Here is a 6,000-nt window from a genome sequence, read left to right on the forward strand (position 1 = left end):
TTGAGCCAATCAGTTGTTTTTTGACAAGGTAGGGGTTATGGCAAGAACAGCTCAAATAAGCAAAGAGAACTGACAGTCCATCATTACTTTAAGACATGAAGTTCAGTCAATGCGGAACATTTAAAGAACTTTGAAAGTTTCTTCAAGTGCCGTCGCAATAACCATCAAGCGCTATGATGAAACTGACTCTTTTTTTTTACCCCGTTTTCTCCCCAATTTCGTGGTGTCCAATTGTTGTAGTAGCTACTATCTTGTCTCATCGCTACAACTCCCATACGGGCTCGGGAGAGATGAAGGTTGAAAGTCATGCGTCCTCCGATACACAACCCAACCTAGCCGCACTGCTTCTTAACACAATGCGCATCCAACCCGGAAGGTGCACCTGGCAACCTTGGTTAGCGTGCACTGTGCCCGGCCCGCCACAGGAGTCGCTGGTGCGCGATGAGACAAGGACATCCCTACCGACCAAGCCCTCCCTAAACCGGACGAAGCTAGGCCAATTGTGCGTCGCCCCATGGACTTCCCGGTCGCGGCCGGTTATGACATAGCCTGAGCGCAAACCCAGAGTCTCTGATGGCACAGCTGGCGCTGCAGTACAGCGCCCTTAACCACTGCACGCCCCTGAAACTGACTCTCATGAGGACCGCCACAGGAAAGACCCAAAGCTACCTCTGCTGCAGAGGATAAGTTCATTAGAGTTACCAGCTTTGAAACTTGCAGCCCAAATAAATGCTACAGAGTTCAAGTAACAGACATCTCAACATTAACTGTTCAGAGGAGACTGCATGAATCAGGCCTTCATGGTCAAATTGCTGCAAAGAAACCACTACTAAAGGACACAGATAAGAAGAAGAGACTTACTTGGGACAAGAAACACGAGCAATAGACATTAGACCGGTGGAAATCTGTCCTTTGGTCTGATAAGTCCAAATATTTGATTTTTCGTTCCAACCACCATATCTTTGTGAGACGCAGAGTAGGTAAACGGATGATCTCCGCATGTGTGATTCCCACCATGAAGCATAGAGGAGGAGGCGTGGTGTGGGGGTGCTTTGCTGGTGACACTGCCAGTGATTTATTTAGAATTCAAGGCACAAGTAACCAGCATGGCTACCACAGCATTCTCCAGCTGTACGCCATCCAATCTGGTTTGCATTTAGTGATACTATTATTTGTTTTTCAACAGGACAATGACCCAAAGCACACCTCCAGGCTGTCCAAGGGCTATTTGACCAAGAAGGAGACTGATGGTGCTGCATCAGATGACCTGGCCTCCACATTCACCCAACCTCAACCCAGTTGAGATGGTTTGGGATGAGTTGGACCGCAGAGTGAAGGAAAAGCAGCCAACAAGTGCTCAGCATATGTGGGAATTCCTTCAAGACTGTTGGAAAAACATTCCTCATGAAGCTGGTTGAGAGAATGCCAAGAGTGTGCCAAGCTGTCATCAAGGCAAAGGGTGGCTACTTTGAAGGATCTAAAATAGAAAATATATTTTGATTTGATTAACACTTTTTTGGTTATGACACGATTCCATACGTGCTATTTCATAGTTTTGATGTCTTCACTATTATTCTACAATGTAGAAATAAAAATATATAAAGAAAAATCCTTGAACAGTACTTGTGTCCAAACATTTGACTGGTACTGTATATACACTGCATGAGCAAAAGTATGTGGACACCTTCACGTCGAACATCTCATTCCAAAATCATGAACATTAATATGGGGTTGGTCCCCCCTTTGCTGCTATAACAGCGTTCACTCTTCAAGGAAGGCTTTCCACTAGATGTTGGAACATTGCTGTGGAGACTTGTTTCTATTCAGCCACGAGCATTAGTGAGGTTGGGCACTGGTGTTGGGCGCTTAGGCTAGGCTCGCAGTCTGCATTCCAATTCATCCAAAATGTGTTCGATGGGGTTGAGGTCAGGGCTCTGTGCAGGCAAGTTGAGTTCTTCCACACCACTCCAGCTGTCGCTTGGATCCAGGGTGTCTGGGGTGATGGTGTTAATGTGAGCCATGACCAGCCTTTCAAAGCATTTCATGGCTAAAGATGTGAGTGCTACGGGGCAATAGTCATTTAGACAGGTTACCTTGGAGTTCTTGGAGGAAACCTGGCACCATCCATACGGTGAAGCATATTGGTGGCAGCATCATGCTGTGGGGATGTTTTTCAGCTGCAGGGACTGGGAGACTAGTCAGGATCGAGAGAAAGCTGAACTCAGCAAAGTACAGAGAGATCCTTGATGAAAACCTGCTCCAGAGCACTGAGGACCTCAGCCTGGGGGAAAGATTCACCTTCCAACAGGACAACGACCCTAAGCACCCAGCCAGGACAATGCAGGAGTGGATTCGGGACAAGTCTCTGAATGTCCTTGAGTGGCCCAGCCAGAGCCCAGATGTGAACCTGATCGATCAACTCTGGAGAGACATAAAAATAGCTTTGCAGCAACGCTCCTCATCCAACCTGACAGAGCTTGAGAGGATCAGCAGAGAAGAATGGGAGAAACTCCCCAAATACAGGTGTGTAAAGCTTGTAGCGCCATACCCAAGAAGACTTGAGGCTGTAATCGCTGCCAAAGGTACTGAGGCAAGGGTCTGAATATTTATGTAAATGTGATATTAAATGTAAATGTGATAAATTTGCCAAAATGTCTAAAAACTTGTTTTTGCTTTGCCATTATGGGATATTGTGATGTCATTATGGGGTATTGTGATGTCATTATGGGGTATTGTGTGTAGATTGATGAGAGAAACATTTGTTTTTATTTTAATTTTAGAATAACGCTGTAACGTAACAAAAAGTGGAAACGTAAAGGGGTCTGAATACTTTCTGTGTGTATATATGTATATAGATATATAGATCTTTTTTTTACATTTACAAAAATATTTAACCTTTTATTTATAACAATTAATGTGTGTGTGTGTGTGTGTGTGTGTGTGTGTGTGTGTGTGTGTGTGTGTGTGTGTGTGTGTGTGTGTGTGTGTGTGTGTGTGTGTGTGTGTGTGTGTGTGTGTGTGTGTGTGTGTGCGCTTGTGTTTAAAATACTATACTAAAGAACATTATGCCTGCTAAATGAGATACATTTCACCTGTGAGCCTTGTCTGTGAGTTCCAAAGGCATTGTTGCACAATCATGCCTTGTGTTCTATGAGAGCAGTTAATGTAGCGTCCTCATGCATTCAGCATTTGTTTTCAGACATCTTAGTAAGTCTTTGTTTGGATGTGTGTCTTTATATACTACAGTCACGTCTTAGCTCGTTGAGCTGACAGCAGACATGTAGGACAACATCATACCTCTTCACATGGGTATTATTGACTTTCGACCAGTTGACGTCAAATGTTTATGGTTTGAGTAGTTTGAGTATCTATCTCTGCACATTCAAAACCATGAGAATTTCCTGGAGGCAAAATACAAGGTTACAGGTCATCAGAAACACATGCTCTCTATACACATCCTTTGTGACAGGGCATATTGGAAATGCTGTAAAGGAAGTAATGAATGAGATATTTCCATGAAATATAGAAACAACCTCATCACTGTTGTCCATGTAAACAAACACTTTATAGCCTGAAAACATGATTAAAACTATAATTTTGCATCATTGCTCTGTCTATGAATTTGACAGTGGTTACATTTCTCCAGGCCCATCCTTTAGCTTTTTACCAAAACAGTGGGAGAGAATACAATTTGTTATTGTTTCCACTGCTGATTGGCCCCTTTAAAGCATGATAATAGTAACAGTTATGAGTTTGATTGCATGGGCTGCACATACTCAATATCAGTATTAGGTGTCACTGTTAAATTGGGAATTCTGTAAACCGGCTTAGAATAAAGTGTGTGCTAATAATGACAAAATTGTAGGGGCAGTCTCAAATATATTAAAGGGGCAGTCTAAAATGTACTAAAGGGGCAGTCTCAAATGTATTAAAGGGGTAGTCTCAAATGTATTAAAGGGGCAGTCTCAAATGTATTAAAGGGGCAGTCTCAAATGTATTAAAGGGGCAGTCTGCTGCCCTACCGCTTGTTTTGCAGACTGCAGCTTTAATATGCACAGCCTACCGTTATCATTTCGACTGACCTTTAAGGTTGTTCTGTATACTGTAGCAGTGCCTTAAGTCTACAGTCATAGTGGTCAAAAAACAAGCTCATCCATTTATTCATTATTTTATAAACAGCTTACACATCGTATATAGACTCTATATCAATTCATTAAAATGGCTTTGTGTGACTGTAAGACTATTTGTTCTTCACACTGCAATGCCTTTTGTCACTTTAATTGAATTACATCCAAATGAGGTCAATCTAAGAAGTATCAACTAGTAACAGCAGTGGTCAAGACATTTCATCTGCATGTCATGAGGTCTGTTCTATGGAAGGCAGATTAGCTTTGTGTGGCTACAGCATCACTATGGCCTGTCCGCTGACTTCAGTGTCTTTGTTCTGCTGGGAGGAACTGTGCCGTAACGCCAAACTGTATCATTTCCTGCAAGCAGTCACATCATGAGTGAATGTAGGCTAGTAGGGCGGGGGCGTTGGATGTTGGAGGAGGGGAGGGGTTTGTAGTTTGAACTGTCATTTAATGGTATAGTTATTGCACGCAAATTAAGATCAAAGTCTTTAAACTCAGAGTATGGTTTCAATCGCAGACGGACATCAGGGAATGCTGTGTCTTTGTTTTTACAGAGACCTGGCTTACGGACAGTTCACCCGATTCTGCTATTCAACCAGATGGCTTTTCCATTTTCCGAATGGATCTGATCGTACCACGGCTTCTGGTAACAGTAGGGGAAGGTGTATGCTTCCTCATCAACAATTCCTGGTGTACTGAAGATGAAAACATCTATAGCTCCTGTTCACCCGACCTGGAGTTTCTGATGCTAAAATGCCCACCCCACTATATGCAGAGGGAAATCATTTTTGTTTATTATCACAGCTGTGTACATACCACCACAAGCAAACATCAAGGCATTCCTCAGCGAACTGTACAAGAACACTAGCCAGCAAGAATCCTCTCACCCAGAAGCAGTCTTTATTGTCGTGGGAGATTTTAACCAAGAAAATGATGTATTTATTATTCCAAAGTATCACCAACATGTATCCTGCCCCATGAGAGGAAACAACGTGCTGGACCCTGTGTACATAAACATCAGTGACGCGAACAAAGCCATCTGTTCCTCTGTTCCTACTCCATGCCTACAAGAAGCAACTCAAGAGAGAGCCACCAACGCAGAGAATAGTGAGGAGCTGGACAGAGGAGGAGACTCAATGATTCAGGACTGTTTTGAGAATACTGCCCAGGACTCATTCATCAACATTGAAGAATATACACTGAGTGTATAAAACCTTCCTAATATTGAGTAGCACCACCCTACCCCCACACACACACACTTTTGCCCTCAGAACTGTCTCAATTCATCGGGACATGCACTACACAAGGTATCAAAAAATTTCCACGGGTAAGTTGGCCCATGTTGACTCCAATGCTTCCCACAGTTGTGTCAAATTGGTTGGGTGTCCTTTGGGTTGTGGACCAATCTTGATAGACACGGGAAACTGTTGAGCGTGAAAAACCCAGCAGGGTTGCAGATCTTGACTCAAACCAGTGTGCCTGGCACCTACTACCATACCCTGTTCAAAGGCACTTAAATATTTTGTCTTGCCCTCTGAATGGCACACATACACAATCTATGTCTCAATTGTCTCAAGGTTTAAAAATGTTTCTTTAATCTTTCTCCTCTCCTTCATCTACACTGATTGAAGTGGATTTAACAAGTGACATCGATAAGGAATCATAACTTTCACCTGAATTCACCTGGTCAATTTATGTCATGGAAAGAGCAGGTAAGTTTTATGTTTTGTACACTCAATGTACATCGTCAGTCACAGAAGGGTTTCGAGAGGCTGGTCATGGCCCACATTAAGGCCAGCATACCATGCACACTGGACCCACTTCAATTTGCCTACTACTCTAACAGATCCAGAGAAAAAAAAAATCC

This window comes from Oncorhynchus gorbuscha, linkage group LG11, assembly GCF_021184085.1.
Source record: "Oncorhynchus gorbuscha isolate QuinsamMale2020 ecotype Even-year linkage group LG11, OgorEven_v1.0, whole genome shotgun sequence".
Classification (NCBI taxonomy): Eukaryota; Metazoa; Chordata; class Actinopteri; order Salmoniformes; family Salmonidae; genus Oncorhynchus; species Oncorhynchus gorbuscha.